This window comes from Thermobia domestica, chromosome 15 (genome assembly GCF_964235325.1).
Source record: "Thermobia domestica chromosome 15, izTheDome1.hap1.1, whole genome shotgun sequence".
Classification (NCBI taxonomy): Eukaryota; Metazoa; Arthropoda; class Insecta; order Zygentoma; family Lepismatidae; genus Thermobia; species Thermobia domestica.
Window position 1 is genome coordinate 100,794,434 of NC_137468.1, and position 21,126 is coordinate 100,815,559.

General features: G+C 36.0%; 1 protein-coding gene across 2 annotated transcripts in view; it reads left to right on the forward strand.

Moving 5' to 3' along the window:
- LOC145671163 (WW domain-containing protein tag-325-like) overlaps positions 1-21,126 on the forward strand; it is a 561,143-nt gene that overhangs the window by 409,706 nt on the left and 130,311 nt on the right. The window lies entirely within an intron of this gene.

Here is a 21,126-nt window from a genome sequence, read left to right on the forward strand (position 1 = left end):
TAATTGCGTAATTTACAACACTGTAATTGGGCTATAGCCTGTTGTGTTGACAATAAATAAATAAATAAATAAATAAATAAATAAATAAAATTTGTTCCAGCTTTCCACCATTTTTTTCTTTATTCGACCCTTCATTGACTGGCCTAATAGTGTAGGAGACGGTATTCGCCTAAGACAGCATTTTTGCACACTAATTGTATAATTTAAAATCCTACAATCACATTTATAGAAGTTAATGAAGCAACTCCCCTCCTAAATAGCTTTATTTTTTATCATAAATATGCATTACTTATGGAACTGCAACTACCCAACTATGAAATAACGAAAAGAGCTATTGTTACTGCTTTGAAAGATAAAAATAATAAACTTCTGTTTTCTATAAAGCGGTTCTTTCTTCTGGCTCACTAGTGGTCCTGTCGCGGCAAACTGTTTGGAAATGACTAACCTAATAGGATCAAGAAAATCGAGAAAGTTTGTAGAAAAGTGGATTCCGAAACGGAAAAGTACAAATCACAAATCATTAACACCTATAGTGGGGCTGGCCAAACATTATCACGATCGACTGGTTCATCACCACTCAATATCTGGTGGATTGCGAGGCATTAGAGAGAGAGAGAGAGAAAAGATATCTTTAAAAAGTATTACACACCAATCGTGTTTTCATTAAGTGAGTTTCAATTCAAGTAAAATGATTTCGAATTAAAAGCCGAAAACATACAATTTTCATGAAGAATGGAAATACTCTGCGCTCCATGCTAGTCTAGAGGCTAGCGTGGGCATGTATTTGGTGCCGAGGTCCCGGATTCGATACCCCTTGAGAGAGTTGAAATTTGAACGCATTACGTTGGTTCGGATTCCACCTTAGGCTGTAGAGCCATATTTCATGTATCCTCAGTGTTGATAAGCGACTCTTGTCAGCACACAACACACACACAAATTTATTCTTTATTATGTCAAATGATAAATGCGTGTGTTTGTATGCAAAGTTTGTGTTGCTGTGACAAATAAAGGCAATTTAAGAAAACAAAAAGAACTGTTTAAGTCTGACTTCCCTTTTAAAAGTGAAGTAAGGAAAAGTGCCAATTGCACATAAGTAAATCGCCAAAGATTTTAACAGTTTGAGGTAGATCACTGAATCAAAAAGTTTGACTACCACTGATCTACAGATCAGAGGTCTCCTCTATTGACATACTATTAGATTTATGACTTTGTCCCCGCGAATTGTTTCAAATACTCTATACGTAAAAATCTTTTGTAATTTGTTTAATGAATATTGCTGAGAACTTGCAGTTTTGCATGTACCGTTAGTACCTGTCAGAATGGACATCTCCATTTAGTTATTTCACGGCTCAAGTGCAGAATTATTTCGGAAATATATTTTTTTTTTAACTGTCAGTAAATGATAATAATATTATAGGATGGTGCTAAATTCGTTAGAAAAATTTCTTCTTGGAACCAGAAAAAGAAGAATTGTCCTAATAAACATAGTTCTGGAAACCACAGCTTCTTTTAGAGCTGGAAGCTGCCAGAAGTTTGTAAGTCTTAACGTTCGAGCACCGACAGGAAAGAAGAGAATGCGGTAATAACGAAACAAACCGAATTCGAAATTTCAACGGGTTTACGTTTCATAGCCTCTACATGTCGAAAAAGATATTTTTGAATGTTTGCTCATCTATTCATTCGTTCGTGTGTCCCTATTAATTCAGTCACCCAGAGACTATTGTACCTAATCCAAGGTCTTCATAAGATCATCCAGGGTTGTTTTTCGAATTTTCTCAGAAGCTTAGGTGAGAGGGATCTCCGATCATTGTAGAAGATTGCTGCACGAACTATAGAGTGAATGTGGTACAACCGACTGCAAAACTTAATCAGCACTTGGAACGATCTGTTTCTACAATCACATCCGAAGAGAGATGCATAATTTCAACATCCGCGATCGGGTTTCGATTTCGAAATTTCTGATCTCTGCCACCAACGCTAGATGGTGCTGAGGACATTAAAAAAAAACGTGCTACCGATAATAAGTGGAAGAGAGTAATATCATTTAACGGCTCATATTTCTTCTTGTTTTTAATAATACGCTACGTTTATTCGTTGCGCACACCTAAAGAAGCGTTTGCCCCGCGCTGCCTCCTTACAGGCACGTAGCCAAGCGGGAGATCCGGACCCCCCCCCCCCCCTTCGAGTCCAGAAATGAAAAAAATTACGGAAGGATGAAACAAAATGAATTGATAAAAAGGAGGACCAGCGTTAAAAATAAAAACTACAGGAAGCTTTTGGTTACTCTTTCTTATGAGAAGATTTGTGTTACTTGCAATACATGGTGGCGAGATGAACGAGATATCCTGGAAAACTCAGGGAATTTGAAATTTCTAGAAAAGTTACGGAATTCTCAGAATTTCTGCTACTGGTCAGGAAGATTTCAAGCTTCCAAAGTCATAGTGCCGCTGTGTAACAGCATGGATATTTTTTTGTCATAATTTTTCGTCATCGCATCCTTGCAGTATCAAACATGTTATTTCAAAAACAATTTTCTATTGTTCCTTTAACCTGTCATTTGGAACAGACAGTAGTTGACTGAATAATAAAAACAAAAATTTGTGGAAAAAAAGTTCTGTTAACATTTGATTCAACAGTAAAAGGAACGCAGATATTGTAAAATATTTTACAAGACATTATTGAGTATGTACTTTTTATAATAGTGCATATGTACTTTTATATAATAGTTGAGATCATAATGAAAGGAAAATTGTTATATTTGAATGAACAGAGGAAGGACGTAAATATTATAAAAACCTTTTTCAATACGGTACTTTTATTATTATTATTATTATTATTATTATTATTTTACTCGAGATTTCTTCATAGTTTGTTATTAAAATACTTACCAACATATCCTCATTTTATTATCATAACAAACCCATATAATTGATAGTAAAGTAGTTTAGATTGATCGAGCTCCTGGGCCTTCAGAATTTCATGTCACGCCCTCCCCCCTCCTCCTCGTTAAGAAATAATGGCTAAACGAACCAATATGTGTTCCAGTACAATAGTTTAGAATGATCGAGCCCCTGGTGTGATAACCACAGTATTTCATGTCAGGACACCCCCCCCCCCCCGTCACGAAATCTTGGCTACGTTCCTACTCCTTACTATTGTCAATGGCGATGGTTCAATGTTGTTATGGTCCCAATTTACTCTTAAAGAACTAATTACTACCAGTAATTACGTGAACGTTTTAGATAACCAGATATGTCCTGGTCGAGACGTTGTTCATTTCATAGCAACGCAGTATTCCAAGATGGCAATGCGCCAATACGCACTGTTAATCCTATTCAGAGTGGTTTCAGTAATACCAAGATGAACTTCAGCAGCTCTCCTGAGTCCTGATTTTGCCCAATCATCCGACTTGATTATTATTGTGTGTCCAAGCTCGAACTTTTAGAACAGCGTGTCCGGCGTAGTAACGCTTTCTTGAGTTTAGAATTTTGGCTAAACACTTCAAGATTCTTGCAATTCAAAATCACTATCTGGAGAACTGTGAGATGATGAAATTACATATTATGTATATCTAGATTCGAATACAAAACAAACTCTATATAGAAAAAATTAGAGGTCTGTGTAATATCCATCCCGAACCTAAAAGTACTTGTTTTTGGCCCAATCATGCTTAATGTTCAATTGAGATCGAAATAAACCTATTTCTCAGATACTCGACTTATGTTCTTTCCTCCCACTCCTGCAGTGTTTCTAATAGACATACAGAAAAATCCCATAGATAACGACATATATTAGCGTCAGACAGGCAAGCGATAGCACGTGTAGCGAGATTTAATAGCGCGACTGTTTACTGTTAAGGGTAGCGTGAGGTATTGAGACGCTAGTCGTTTAATATAAGAATTCTCATTTTGTCCCTTATATCTACACCAACATTACAATGTCTTAAGCCAGGCTATGACATTCCAGGATAGCATAACATACAGACTGATATGTTTTTCTTTTATAATTAGAATGCCACTCTTATGAAAGGCAGGTCCTTTAGCAAATACTGTACCAGTACAGCTTCCTCGAACAAATTTTTCTGGAATGAAATAAAGTCGTTTTCTCTTCTCGTTCTCTCTTGAAATGGCAAACAAATTTCGATTCACCTTAAAATATAAACAACTCGTGTAATATCGTATAAATTCAAATTGCAACCTCCTGGAGACAGTTATCCTAAAGTAGCAAGATCCCTAACAGAAGCCCGTGAATTCCTCATCTTTATTTCATTCAATCGTTTATGGACGAGTTCTTAAAATCTTGTCCAACAAGGTCTTTGAGGTATACAAAGTATTTTCCGGTCGATGTTGCAAGGATAAGACAATTCCTGGAACGCACTTTGTTTTATGAGTGAAGCAAGGCCGCAGTGGTTGTTTGCAAAGCTTTGGCATTTTGCTATATCTTTTGTGTACATTCCACATTATCATCATCTCCTTTCGTGTGTTTGTATACAATCCGAAAGGTCACTCCACTTGTCGCTCTTTGGCTCACAAAAGAAAATGGCAAAGGGATGAAAGGAAACTATAGAAGGGGTGATTAATAAGAGAATGTCTTGTCAGTTTGTATGTGTTGGAAGGGAAGGAGTAAAAGTAACAAGTTACAGCCCAACCAGCGACCTTTCACGTTTCAACGAGCCTTTCTCTCTGTTGCTCTGGTCGTAATATTTTTTTTTGTACCTTTTTTATTTTCTGTTTTGTGTACGGCAATACTTGTTACGTCATGTTTCTGATCACCCCATTAAGGTGAAGCAGGGTTAAGAGAAAGAAAAAGGAGAAACCTGTTCTGATCAATAAAGATTTCTATTAATAATACCATGCGCTTTTCTTCTCTTCATGACAAGCAAGATAATGGAACGTGCTAGGAGCTTTTCATCACCAGTTTCTTGATGTCTTGAGACAGTCCTTCCGTTTTTCGTAAGAGGGTGTTGTTTTTTAGCCGTTTTGAAGAAAAATTGTCACTGAGGTTCAATTCTATACTTGGAAAGGCTTTACCTCCTTGATTTATAGTAGCAAAGTTTTCATCCCCTTCTGATCGTTGCTGTGGATTCAAGAATGGGTTAACAATAGACGGGTTTGGATGAGGTACATATGTCAGTGGTATTACAGAAAGAGAAAAAATAACCATAAATAATAATAATAATAATAAAAACTGTGTCGTTGTGGAGATTTCGACGAGAACTTTTGAGGAGAATATCAATTTTTGTTTACGTTAGGTTCAATTGTATTTTTATTGATAACAATGAAGCATAGGCGGATCTATGGGAGCATAGGGACCATGACCCCACACTCGTCTAGGGAGTATTCCATAGTTCCGAGATCGACCAAAAGATCTTCCTCTCAGCAGACAATTCATAATTCCGCTCATGGAATGAAGGAACAGTTTCAATACTGCAATAATGATTATTCAATATATACAGTATATATATATATATATATATATATATATATATATATAAATGCTCTTTCCAAGCTTTAAGACTTATTTGGGACAAATTTTTAAAAATGATTCACTGAAGCGTTAGTAGGTTATTGACCTCATTACTTTTGTCTTAAAAAAAATACCGATATTATTCTTGTGAATACAAACAATGAAATCTTTCAGTTTAACGTCTCATGATTATGTCCTGTAGGCTAAGGGAGACAGATAATTAAGATAAGTGCATGAAAATTTGGTGAAATGAGAATGTGGGAGGAAACGGGAGTACTCCAAGTAAGCCCACGAACACGATGTCTACCACAAACTTACTTGATCTGCAATCAAACCAAGGACCTCACGCACCAGAGGTAAGCGCTCTAGAGCCTTACTATTTCAAGTGTTCCCCTGGTGGCACTGCTGTCGATTTGTGTTTTCCCGTACCTCCCTCGAAAGACGAGTGATAAGTTGCTCTGGTCGAGATCTTTCAGTAGTTGGATGCGGAATCATTGCCACAACGAATTATTTGAGACGGACTCCGCTGTGCACTGTCTTGTTAGTCATTCTAAGTAGCGTATAATCTTCACTTGTCAAGACCAAATGACTGAATGACAAATTGGCAACACAGCCGACTTATTCACTTCTTTCTCCAAAGCAAAGGAAGATTTTCCCCCGTAAGAAGATGGCGGGACTGGGGCCGAAGTATATTTTACGTTTTCCGAGGGCACACTTGAAATAGAAAGACTCTACCACTGAGCCACCTTTGCCCCCTCTTGTGAGTAGAAATGAATGCATTTGTAACTCCAAAACAAATGTTTTTTAGTTCATAGGCCAGTCAAGTTAGGAATCATTCGTGAACATAATAGTAATATTTTTTTCTTCATAGGATTGTTATTATTAGAGACCGGATATTTTGGCATTAAAAACCTGGAAAATAGGCATGCAAATAGACACTTAAATTTAAAAAAAATAGCCAGTAAAATAGGCACTAAATGTAACTCGAAATAATTAAGATAAATACTCAATACAATTAAAAAAATAAATTCAAGTCATAGATAATATTCAAAAAATACAGAAGCATGTCTGTTTGTTAATATCAGTACACACAATAGTCCGAAGTTTTACATTGTATCACTACAAACAGCTTACAACTTTTGAATTGTACTCACAGGAGTTCATACCACAACACGCAACAATCAGATGAAATATTGGCAGATTTCAAACAAAAAGATAAATTATTCCGTGTATGTTAATTCAATACATTCTGATGGTTTGTCAACACGAGGAATTATTCATTCCGATTGCACATGATTACAAGATATTTTTTTTTGAAGTTTTCAACTGATAAATTATGTCTTCGATCGGATAACACATATTTCAAAATTAAGAACGATCGCTCTACTTCCACGGATGTAAGCGGGGCATATTTGAAGCACGCAAGAATGTGGATCAAATTCGTTGGGTACATTTTCGTCTTTAAATACTTAGTTTTTAGTTTCTCCAAATCCTTACTGACTGCAATAACTCTTTCACGTTTCTCACGAACCACCTGGCCCTTGGCACCTGGCACAAAACATTATGTCCACTACAGACTGAAAATGTTCCAGGGAGTTGCTCAAGATCGTATTTCTCTCTTAAAGAAACGGTATCGCATCTGGCAAAATTGAATAGTGGGTAGCAATGAAAGCTAAATCGTTTTGAGAACAATGCCTAAATCGCTTCACTAGGGGTGAAGCTTAACTTTCACCAGCCCGTAAGTTACTTTCTCTTAATCTTATATTGCTCGGAAGAGATAGAATCCTTTCTTGAAGTACGAAATTATATATTTTTTCCAATGAAGTCTTATTTTGAAGAGGCGTAGAAGACCCGGGTTCAATTCCCGGCGGGGGCTCATGGGGTTCTAATTCCACGTTAATCAGTAGGTCCACGTCTCATATAACCGCGCTGCTGAACGGGACGTTAAACTCAAAATCAACTCAACTCTTATTTTGAAGAAAATGCATAGAATAGGCAACATTAGGCACTAAAACAATTATTTAGGCAGAAAGGGGCGAAATAGGCAAAATAAAGTTGGTTTAAATTGAAACTATAACCCTCCATATAAATTTTAAAATGTTATTTTTGATCATATCTTTAATATTTAAGAATAGGCATTTTGCCTAACATCCGGTCTCTAGTTATTATTGTTTTCCTTATCAGCATACTGAAATCACTGATAGTTTTAGAGTGGCTTGGGGGAATTCCTCCCAAGACTATATATTCTATCGTGTTTAATGGTATATTCCCAGTATTTTCGTAATATTACATTTCACGCCAGTGTATTGAATCATCCCTCCCCCCCCCCCGGAGAAAATCATCACTAACTGAAGTCCTTGCTAATCTGACTTACGTACAACTGTCGTAAAAATAGCGGACGAAGAGGTACTTTCACTCGGTTTTTGGTATTTTCTTCAAGAACTGTTAATTTTGTAAAAACAATGAACTGAGCAGAAAATTTCTTATCAAAAAGAGTTCTGCAAAATAATGTCCAGTTTTCGGAAAATTAAATTAAAAATTACATGAAAATTGTCACTTTTACCGCAAATTGGATCGGTAAGTGTGTTGGTGATGAACACAGTTACAATAATCTTATTTATATTATTTATCACCGTATCCTCTTTACCAGTGGCGTAGTCAGAAATTTGTCAAAAAGAGGCTCACACACATAAGTATACATTGAGCGAAATTTTCGGTCTCCATTTCGCCATTGGAGACTAAATATTTTAGTTTGACTATAGATCCCTACGCATTTGCATAAATTAATCTTGCAGGAAAAAATAGCTACGGAACTGATCTAGCTAATGTAGGGATGCATGAAATTTCGTACCTTGCATGTATAGAAGGACCTTTCAAGTCAACTCCAGACTTTGTGCTAAGAAATCAACATTGGAAAAGGCATTTGCTCCTCCACATAACCTCCTGCTGGAGTTACACATTTATCCCACAGTTTAACTAACATTTCGAAGGCTTCGGCATAGAATGATTTGTCAATACGCCTTGACTATTTTCCTTCTTCAGTTCATTACTGAAAATATTGACCTTATACCTTGACAAAATACATCGCAGCACGCGTTATTTCGAACATGAGGAACCGTAGAACTGGAGGTGCCTAACACTTCCGATTTGCCGCCGAAGCTTTCCGTGTCCACTGTTGTCAAGGCTTACCTCTTGCCTACTTTGAACCCTCCTTGAAATCCTACCACATCTAAGAATTGTGTTGAGTATATATAATTAATTCAATGTGTACGTACGTATACTGACCTGGAAAAGTCAGAAATATGGCGTTGGAAGCCAGCCAACTACTAACCACGCATCATCAGCACTAATCGACGCCATATGACCGCCTATAGTCATATTCTTTTTAGTTTCCTTTAGTTATCTGGTATTGAAATACTTGAAATACTGATGAAATTAGCTAACAAGTAGAACTCCATTTCGCTACTGCCTATAAAGAGCGATAGCCGGTTAGATTGCATGCATTCAACTGGGTGATGCATGGTCCATTATTTCTATTTTCTGTACCGGAGTTCAGGTAGCTCTCTAATCAACCTCTTGATATCGGGTCAATACCGGAAAATTTCAGTGCTCCAACCAGGAGTCAGGGATCCTGCACATCGAAGGTACACGCGTTAACAATTCGGCTAAGTAGGACCTTAGTAATATTTAAAAAGCTAAAACATCTAATTTCTTTTTAATGCTATTTATCCACGCCTACAGATGGTCCATTATGCTGCAGAAAAAGAGTTCGAACAGGTTAAGAACATACTTTGCTGATACATTATGTAGGGTTAAATATAGAGCTTCTGGGAAGTTAGCTTTTAGAACATGACTATACTATACTTTTTGTGTGATAAATTATAAAGGAAACGTCAGCATCATAAATGGAAAATAATATATGTAAGCAGAATCTATTTTCAATATCACTGCACTAAGGGGGGAAGGAGCTCGAGCTGGGTCAGCCTCCTTGCTACTTCACTGGACCTTACTAATTACAATGTTGCCTTTAATGGTCATTTCTTTTTTCCTTTGGAAACCTTAATGTATATGAAAGTAAAACTTTGAGATAGATGTACAAGACACACATGCGTTAAATGTTGCAACATTTAACACATCTGCTTAACAAACAGAACTCTACGTACAAATTGTGGTAAAAGAATGTAAAAGACATAGAAAAATAAAATAACGGAATGTTAGCTGAGTAGTTCTTCTACAAATATGTACACAGTCATAAGTACATAAATATCATTTCGAAATGTCATTTGTCAACCATTTATTAATTGAATCGAAGAAGTAAACGCTTTAGGAGTGTTTACCAAACTACCTTTGTAAATGTACCGTTTTTAGTGCGTGTGGTCAACGTAAAGGTGTATATTGCAGTTTGTGTAGATTTTATACGTTCGAGTAATGTAGATCTATGTAAATACTAAAACTTTGCATTCACTTAAGATTCCAGTGGTTATATCTCATACTTCACTTTGCTATCGTAATATGGCCCCTTTCGAGCTCTACGTGATAAATGTGCTAAAACTGGCTTCAGCTGTGATTGTTCAGTGGTAGAGGCAGGGTTGGCTGGTTTAAACCAAGGTGCTTTAAACCAAAAAACAAAAAAATGTTCGTAAAAGTGTAAGTGTTTGTAAAATCTTGATGAACACACATTTGTGGGTTATCACGTTTCACTCCCGTATATTATTCGTATTATATTCAGACCTAAATTCCCCATTCATTACTCAAAAAGATTATACTATAAAAGCAACTTTTTTTTACAAGTTCATAAATGTTTATTTTGTGATTTTTTTGTAGTTGTTGTTATTGTTATGTAATTGCAATCGAAGAAAAATTCTAAATATTGTTTCGTTTCAATGTTTACTATGGATAAAATACATCGAAAATGCCGTACTTTGTGTGTGTGGGGGGGTCATACAGACCCCACGAGAGGCATTTAGTGAAATAAGTATCTTTGGTATCTATTTATGTATAAATGAGTCTGAGCCAAAGTGGATTCAAATAATTCCTATCTTTATTCCACCTTTTCTTATTGATATGCAGATTAAGTCGGTGTATTTCTTTAATTTGGACCAATAAAAGTCGTTGTTAACTAACTTGATCTAAATTAGTTCTTCTGTACTCCGTAGTACTTTGAAATTGTTCATATGTAATTCTGTATAATGGTTTCACTTGTGCAACTGTTTATCTTTTTGTCCTTTTGAAATGACTCTTGACAGTTATATTAAGAAGCATGTAAAGATCAGTACAACGTTTTTTTTATATCAGGATTCCTTTGTGAGTGAGTCGGCAGACGTATCGCATTTGTGGCCAATTAGTCCTGGTTCCGAGTTCAAATGGAGGACAATTTCTCTCGGATGTAACTCGAGAAGCGGTTTTTATTCCGCTTTAAGCTTATGTGACCCCTTCCAGCATAACCCGGTTGTTGCATAATAACATCAAGGCGAAACAAACTTATTTCTGTCCATATGATATGAATATATAGAGCAAATCATTTAAACCATAAAAACCTGGTTTAAACCCAAAAAAAAAAGTTTTTTTTTTTTTTTAAATAAAAACCATGGTTTTTGCCAACCCTGGGTAGAGGGCTTATCTCTGATGTGTGGGGACCTTAGTTCGCACATAGTTCGCTCCAGGAGCAAAAGTGTGAGGGAACGCGAGGGGACGTCATCCCCTCACCTCCAAAATTATGTACGGGATTCCCCAGTCCCTAAAAACATACAATGGGCAAATATAGGCAGGGGAATGGTGTGACGTCATTCTGTTACCTCCTGTCCCCCTACCTTTTCAGATCCACCTTTACCCCTGTCTCGCTCCAAATAGGCTTTGTGGTGGGCAAACACTGTGTAAGCGTGCTTTTTCAAGGTTCTTACGTTTCTTCCCATTTTTCATTCTATCATTTCATTCATTATTATAATTACAATGGCCTTCAGTCCTATAGTGCATAATTATGGGACGATAAACTTTAAAAAAAGCTAAGAAAAGCAATCTCATATACTTTAGAAAGCCGTATTGAAGAACTAATACACTAGGTCAGCTTTCTTCATTTAACTTCTAATAGTGATAAAGTTTAAATTTTGACCGATGTGCTTTCTGTAGAATCACCACTGGCCAAGATGTCGGCCATGGGAACCAAACCTGAGACCTATTGGTTATGAAGCATAAGCACTAATTCTTTTACCTATGCACCCATCGGTAGACCTATTTAAATGTCTCATGCTTAGTTAAAAAAAAAAAAAAATGACGTTTATAAAACTAAACTCACATTTATGAAGCAAATGACATTTAATTTACCGTATCAAAACCATGTGCAAAATTAGAACATTGGAATCTCCACTCATTTCAACAAAATCAAAGAAATATAGTGTAATTTACTTTACAAATCAGTGAACTAAAAATCAAAGATGAATTGACAACCTTAAGTAGCGTATGATATTGGTAAAACAATCCTCCAAAGAAGACCAAATGGCACTAATTTGTGTGGGTGAAACGTTTATTTGCGTGTGGCGTTTCGCAGATGTTGCGGACGCGTTAAGACGATAAATGGAGAATAGGAGAAACTGATAATTTGACGATTTTCTTAAACGACCACCTGAAAGTTTTATGGAACTGTCTCTCCAGTGTTCAAATTAACTATTCGTGCTCAGTCTCATTCCGTAGCTTATGTTCCTGCATTTGTCTTCAGAATTACTTTCTTATATCTCGTCGCTGTGGCAAATCCCTTGGGAGATTCATTTTAATGGTGTCTTCAAGATAAAGTCACTGGTAAAATGTCTCCCAGACAGGCCCGTGCTGGCCCACCGGGACACCGGGACACCGGGACGTGTCCCGGTGCGCCCTCCGAAACACCCCAGTATAAATAAAGGTACAAGATTTAGTAATAAATTCTTACAGTTTTATTGGTAAAGAACCCGTGAGAGATACAGTGCGCCTTCTACATAAGGCGCCCTACGAAACATCACATTATAGATAAGTGGTTTTAGTTATCCTGTGTGAGAGCTTTGTATAATAAATTCGAATAGTGATTGTTAATAAAGAAGCTGTGAAAAATATAAGGCGCCCTTTACATGAGATACCCTGCGAAATATCACATTAAAAAAAAATATTCTTCTGTATTTCAGTTTTGTATTATAAATTCATACAATTGCTATTGGCAGGACAGGTAAAGAGTATAATCAGTTACAAAAATATTATAAAGTTATGTAGCTATAAAACGAAGCAATGTAATACATCAAGAATAGTTCGGATAGTCAAACGTACGATGCATTCATGAAATACTACAGTGATACTAGTCTCTAATTTACGATTTTTACGGCATCGAAGCTTTCACAGTCTTAATATGCATCCATATATCCGAGCATATTGATTGTTCCTGTGTGTTTTAAATCAGTGTTCGGATAGTCCGTACCTATTGTAATTCTAAAATATAGCTAGATTAATTTCCGTAAAATGTGGTCTTCCTGTCACCACGGGACGGCGCGTCCTCAGGTTGTGGATCGAGGAAAGGCCTCTGGGATATACAGGTTAGCTGCGAATATACTGAATAGGCAGTCGCAGACAGACAAGGGGTGATCCTCCAGCTTGGGGATTTGGTGTGGGCTAACAACTCATCCTGTAAAAAAAAAAAAAAAAAAAAAAAAAAAAAAAAAAAAAAAAAAAAAAAAAAAGTTGTTCATATATATTCGCAGAATCCTCGGATCAAAACTGATAACTTGGTACGAACTCAGCAAAGTAAAATCGACATGACAATTGGAACATGGAAGATAAAAAGTCTCTGTAGGGCAGGCGCGTTAAAATGTGTAACGAATGAGTTAGAAATAGAAATATAAGATGGACCTAGTGGGATATCAGGAAGTTAGATGAGAAGAAAATGGAGGAGTCAAGTCAATAAATTTTACGTTCTTTTACGGAGAAAGAATTAAAAATTACCAACTAGGATCAGGGCTTTTCGTCCACAAACGAATACTAATATCAGCAACTACATGGGTTGAATTTGTTAATGATACATTTTCTTTTACTTCTCTTAAGGGTCGGTAGTGTAATATTATTTTTTAAATGTACATACCCCAACAGAAAATAAGGATGACAATAAAAAGTTTTTACGAAAGAATAGAATTGGTATTTGATCATCTCCTGCAATACCATATAAAAGTTCTATTAGGCGGTTTCAATGCGAAGGTAGGACGATAGGGTATTTTCAAACCGATTATAGGGAATAAATGTCTGCATAAGGAAGGTTGTGACAACGGCGTTACACTCGTGAACTTTGCAAATCCAGAAACCTTATCGTGATTATTACAAAATTCCCACATCGCAACGTTCATAAATATACTTGGACCTCACCAGACGGAAAAACACATAATCAAATCGATCACGTTTTAATAGATAAAAGAAAACAGTCTAGCACAACTGATGTTCGGTCGTTCAGAGGATATGATTATGATAATAAGAGAGAGACCTTCTTTGAATAAAGGAAATATTCAATATCTGAAAACGGAGCGGTTTAATTTAAAGAAATTAGAGGAGAGTCATATGAGAAGGGAGCCAGATTGAAGTGTCGAATAGATTCTCCGTTTTAGAAGATTCGGAGCGCACTAGTGTTCAGATACTTGGTTGAAATTAGAGATAGCACTAAGATTTCAGCAAAAGAAATATTGGGACGCCAAAAATATGTAGGAACAAAGCATGGTTCAACCAGGAATGCACTAAAGTAGCAGAGAAGAGAAAACAGAAGAAACAGCGTTGGCTACAAAATCCGAACGAAATATCTACATAAAATTTCACTATCATCTGGCGGAAAACTTCCAAAACTTTTAGAACAAAGAAACGCGATTTTTGAAAGTTAAAATTAATTAACTTGAAGATAATGGTAAAAATTAAAGGATTCGGGACATGTATAAATGCATTAACGCACTTAAGAAAGCCTATCAATTTCGTGCTTATACATTAAATAAAGCTAAAGGAATAGTTCTCACTGATCAGGATAGCATCTTAAATAGATGGAAAGATTTCTTTGACTATTTGCTCAACACATAGTCAAAAACTAATGTGCGTGGAGAAAGTGAAATGCATACAGCATAATCGTATATTCCAGAACCTAACCAGACAAAAATAGAAATCGCTATTAAAAAATTAAAGAAACACACATCTCCGGGTGTAGACGAAATTGTGGTTGACTTTATTATAGCTCAAGGGGAAAAATTGTAGAGCAAGATGCACAAACTTATTCTCCTTAACTGGAACAAGGAGGAATTACCACAAGAATGGAAAGAATCAACCATTGTTCCAGTTCAGAAGAAAAGCAGCAAAACAGATTTAATAATTATTGAGGCATTTCTCTTCTGTCAAGATCTAGTAAATTCTCTTAAACATTCTATTAGCAAGATTGACTCCATACGCAGATGAAATTATTGGAGATTATCAGAGCGGATTTAGGTAAAATCAATCAACTATCGACCAGATATTTACTATTCAACTAATACTTGAAAATGAAATGGGAATACAATATTCTGGTACATCAGTTATTGACTTTAGACTAGGGTAGGAGTGAAACATTGTACAACATGCTTACAGAATTTGCAATACCGAAAAAGGTAGATTAATTAAGATAAGTTTAAATGAATCCCAAAGTAAGGATCGAGTAGAGAAATCCTTGTTCACGAGATTTCACGTTGAGAATGGCGTGAAAGAAGGAGATGCGTTGTTGCCATTATTACCGTATTTAACTTTGTTCTAGAGAACACTATAAGGAAAATCAAAGGCAGGAATCAGGTCCTAGGTTATGGCGTATGCTTATGATGTAAATTTAATAGGGGATGAGAACAATAGAAAGGAATTCAGAAATCTTACTTAAGCTTGCAGAGATATGGGCTTAAAAGTAAATGCAGAGAAAACTAAATAAATTGAAGTTTGTTGGGATTGTAATACTGCATTTTATGGATGCGTTAAAATACCAAATAATATTTTCTTTCTACAAAGTGGATACTTTCAAATATCTAGAATCATTATTAACAGACCAAAACCATAATCACTAAAAATTTGATGTGAACTGAAAGCAGGGATTTCGTGTTACTATTCAGTTAAAAATCTTTTATTGTCGCGAATTCTGTTGAGGAATTTGTAGCTTAAAATATAAAACGATAATCATGCCTGTTGTGCTGTATGGTTGCGAAACATGGTCACTGACTCTGAGGGAAAATCGGAGACTGAAAGTGTTTGAAAACATGATAATTAAACCAATATTCGGGCTCCAAGAGGAACGGGAATGGGGAATCGCGGAAATTTCATAACGAGGAACTGCATAATTTTATACCATTTACAAAAACATTGTTAGGGTCATCAAGTCTAGGAGGCTAAAATGGGCAGATTATATAGCCAGAATGGAAGAGATTAGAAACGCTTTCAAAGTTCTAACTGGAAATCCAAATAGGAAAAGGAAAATTAGGAAGACCGAGGCGCAGATAGGAGGACAATATTAAAATGGTTCTCGGTTGAAATATAAAGTAGAAACTGGGTTCAGTAGACTAAGGACAGAAATCAATGCAGAGCTTTTGTGAATGCGGCACTGAACCTCCTGTGTTCACACGCCACAGAGCTATATTAAATTGTTGATACATTTAGCTTCTTTTTATTTGACAGAAATGTTATTAGAGGAACTAAAAAGTTTTTTCTCTAGTAAAGAGAATTTCGATTCAAAGTTTCCACAAATTAGCTATTTACGTTAATACTAAAACAAATTTGGTGGTGATTTTCATATAGAAAGACACCCATTCTTTCTCTCTCTCCATATATATATATATATATATATATATATATATATATATATATATATATTCACATTTGTATGGGCGCCCTTTTAGTAGACTTGTCCACCGCCCTCATTAGTATCCCAGCACGGCCCTGCTCCCAGATTATGCCACTTTTCGACCAAGTTTGTTTAATTGTTCGTATAATGTATTGTTGACAATGAATAAATCTAATTTTCGAAAGTAAACCAGCTGAAAATTTTATTTCATATAATCAGCATCGATTTTAGAGTTTGCTATGCATAAGTATGGGAAGTCTTAGAAAGACTGTCCGTCCGTCTGTCTGCCTTTGTCGCCAAGTAGGATATCAGTACAAAAACGACACTAGATAGCTAAAAGTGGTTTCTTGGTATGGATTCAGTGCCTCAAGAGTTCCATACCTTCCATTAACCATCTATTCAAACCGGAATTGACAGAAATCTACTACGAGAATCATTCAGAAAATAAAAACAGTTTAGTTATACAAAATAAAAAGAATATTTATTGATCATACCTGAAGTTTCCTTCACTTAAATATTAGTTGTTTCTCTTCACAAGCTTCAAAATTCCCATGTTATACTTTACTGCCACTTGTTCATTAAGCCAGATGGGCACTGCCATGGCACGATATCACACAGACAGAGACGCTTTTCTTGAGGAGATTGTGATTAGTGATAAGACCTGGATGTTTCACATTACCTCAGAGAGCAAGAGCTAATCACTTAAGTGTCACCATCCCTCATCACTCAAAAAACTGAGAAAATCCAAACAGACTCTCTGAACACGAAAGGTCATGGCAACCATCTTTTGGAATCGTAAAAGTGTTCTTTTACTGGATTTTATGCCAAAAAGACACTACGATCAATGGAAATCGTTACTGCGATTTCCATCTTTTCCCTAAGCTGAAAGAGTTTTTGGGCAATAAATGTTTTGGAAGTGAATGCAGTGACTACCTGGCTTAAGAGGCCTCATTCCGGCGAAATTAAAATACCGCTAATTTTACAGTAATTATGTGATATCTTCAAATAGATTAAAGATACACGAAACGTGGAACAAGAGCGCCCTAGACAATATCATTTTATATGAGATACCGTTATCATGACTCACTTATCTCCTTTCGATTTCGAGCCATTTTGAAAATCAGCATTTATTTTCGCGTTTCTAAACGGCTGAAACCGGAAAGCCACTAGGTGACTTGCGATAACGGTACCTCACGCAAAATAATATTGTCTAGGGCGCTCTTGTTCCATATTTCAATTATATTTTATCTATTTGAAGATATCACATAATTACTGTAAACTTAGCGGTATTTTAATTTCGCCGGGATGAGGCCCCTTAATGAACTGGCGGCAGAAGAGTATAACATGGAAATTTCGGATCTCGTAAACAAATACGACAAAAGTTCAAGTGAAAGTGGTGATTATGTAGGGAAGTGAAGGAAGCTTCAGATATGTAACAGAATTGCTTTTTTTACAGAATAAATATTGTTTTTTTCATTTTGTATAACTAAACTGTCTTTATTTTCTGGATGAACCTTGTATTTCTATCACAGAACAAAAACGGTAAATGTGAGAAACGGTTTATCTTTTTTATTGGTTCAGCATCCGGGGAGTAGGTTTCATCTGCCCTCTTATCGCTGTACAAAAACCGGGAGAGGAAGAAATATTACTGTCCTACCATTTCTGGTTCAGTATTGATTCTCATAGAGCAAAAACGGAGAAGTATAGTGGGACATAGTTTTCTGATGTAGTGTGTCCGACCCAAGAATAGTTTCCTTTTTCACTTCAATCCCTTTACCAAGATCGGAAGTGGTAGAAATATGCTATTTCCGGTTTCAATTTTGATTTTCTGACAGCAGGAAATGATTTTTCTGATATAGAAACAGCTTTTCTAAAACATATTCTATCCCCAACCTTCAAATTCAATTTATGTGGGAGTTAAGTGTTCCTTTCAGAAGTGAGGCTATATGAGACGTTGACCTACAGCTTAATGTGGAATCCGTACCATATAAGCTCTCACCGGGAATCGAGCCCGGGTCTCTCACACCAAAGAGGCTTAGCCACAAGGAAAGTTATATCCCCAACCTAACTCCCCCATTGAAACCAGAAATCACAGAAGTACTACTTCCGGTTTTAATATTGAATCACTATAGTTTGGTAGCCCATCATAGTTTCACATTGTGAAATGAAATCTACTTTAAAAAAAAATATCTGAAATATATAAAGGTAGTATTGTAATTATTCATTGACATATCGCTTCAAATTGAGACGCTTCCGTGTTCATCAGTCCACTAGTAATCTCTTTTCTATTGTATTTGACGATAGAATTTCCTCTTTAGACTTCCAAACTCTTTTACACATAAGTGTCAGAAATCTTATAGAAGGGCTATGTCCGTCGTCTGTCCAGAGGTATAAGATCAATAACGATAAGCGATAGCAAGAAGTAGTTTCTGGGAATAGATTCAGCGTCCTAGTAAAAGATTCTATTTCCTCCCTTAATCTTCTATTCAAATCGGAAGTAATAGAAATCTACTACCACTTCCGAATTCAGTATTGATTCCCATAGGGCAAAAGCGGTGATAGGAGGCAACAAACGTTATATAATATCATACAATTTAACGTCCCACGAGTATGCCCTTTAGACAAAGGGAGGCGAGTGAATGATGATGGAAGAATTGGTGGAATGAGAAAATGGGAGGAAAGGGAGGGATCCCGAGAATACCCACAGACACGATGTTGTCCAACACAAACTTAATTGGCCGGGGATCAAACCAGGGACTCGGCACAGCAGAGGTTGTGTATATATAGGCCTAATATACCTATCTATTTCATCTCAGCTCCTATTTTTCAACTAAAAATGGAAGCAGGCCTAGTAAAAGCCTGGTTCAGTTGTTGACTCTTATACAGCAATAGTTGTAAGAGCGAGAAATTGTTTTGTGTATACACTTACCGTCTAAAGGACATGTTTCATCTCTGATCTTTATCTCTCTGTTGTAGTTACATTCGTGTAAACATACTATTTCCCGTTTTAGTATTGAACTTGTGTAGTTCTAAAGTCTGTAGTTGTCTCACAATGTGGAACGAAACTCACGTATGTTTATATATATAATAGTGGCGGATCCAGGATATGATCAAGGGAGGGGCTAAACCAGGGATGCAAATAAGCAACACAATTTTACTCGCCCAAGAAAAAAAGTTACTAGCCCACATCCCACAGTAGAAATGATATACAGTACTTACCATCGGTATGATATCAAATACTCGCTCGCACCGATGAACCACTCGCTCGGTGCTTATTTGCATCCCTGGTAAACCATAGTTTGCCGCTTTATCCAGTGTAAAGCAGGATTGAAGCCCATTTTATCCAATGTATACCTGAGTGTCAAGGGAGGGCTATAGCCCCTATAGTCCTCTCCATGGATCCGCGCCTGTTTGATATATATATATATATATATATATATAATATAGTGTGTATGTGTGTGGTCTCAAGGGGTTTCGAGACTAATTTTATTTACGAGAAAGTATTTCCTTTTTTATCTGTGTTTACATATTACCGCCTTCAAAATCGTCACATTGCACTGCAATATAGTGCTTTCAGCGTTTCTGCCACTCTTTTCGAAATGTATCAAGCATCTTCTGCGATTCGCGTTGGATTTCCGCAATGCTGTCCAAATGGCGACCTTTGAACTGGATCTTCAGCTTCGGGAAGATGGCGAAGTCCGCAGGAGTCAAATCTGGCGAGTAGGGTGGTTGGGGAAATGCAATCAGAAAACTAGAACTGAAACGCAAAACTGTGCTCCAGCTTGCAAAAGAGGAATCAGAAGCTTTGCAAACAGAAATTGGCAGCTTGGGGAAAATAATCAAACAGTAACCTGAAAAGGTTATCTTTTAAACTTATTTTATATCCAGCTTGTATTCACATAATATTTGTGTAGCTTCAAGACAATAGCATTAGCACTTGTGAATGTCTAAGCATGAACATTAAACATGTTGCTCTTTGATATTTATAATTAATGGGTCTTCATCTTAACAGTGTTTTCTGTACTAAATGTAATACGATTTTTTTTAAAAGAAAAAATCTAAATATATGTACTACGGTGAAAGCCAAGTGAAGAAAGGACTGGTGTGGGTGGTGAATGGAGGCAAACACACACACATTATATATATATATATATATATATATATATATATATATATATATATATATATATATATATATATATATATATATACAAAAAGAAAGAAAAACAAGAAAAAAGAAAAAAAAGATGACTGCAGATTATGATAGGCATTTTGGGTCATTAATACACAGATAACTCTCTCTCTCTTTTTTTAAACTTTACTTTATTTTAACCCACCACTTTCTGTGCATTCTTTCTATTAGAATATTGGTGATGACTTTGCTTTTTCAACATACAGTATATTATAGGCTGTTAAATATCACAAACTATAGTCGTACTCCTATGTAGCACTCACCAGATATAATTATTTTAGTTCACCATAGCATACTGGATTTTTTTTTTTTTTTTTTTTAACAGGACACTGGAGATAGCCAAGTCCTGCTAATAATTATTTGGATAATGGTTCGAAAGTTGAAAACGAACATTCAGATATTCGAATATTGGAGTAATATAGAAGAATTAATGAATATTTGACTGATTTTAACAGCGCTAATATAGATCATTAGAGTTATGTAGTTGAATATAATTAGAAGAATAACTTTTGATATTTTTGGTCTAAAAATTAAACATAATGTTAATTAGCTTTGAACTGTTTTCATCCCTTTGAAAAAAGTAGCAGTGTTCATATTTTGTATGTGAAAAAAAATCACCGAGATAAAATAAGAGATG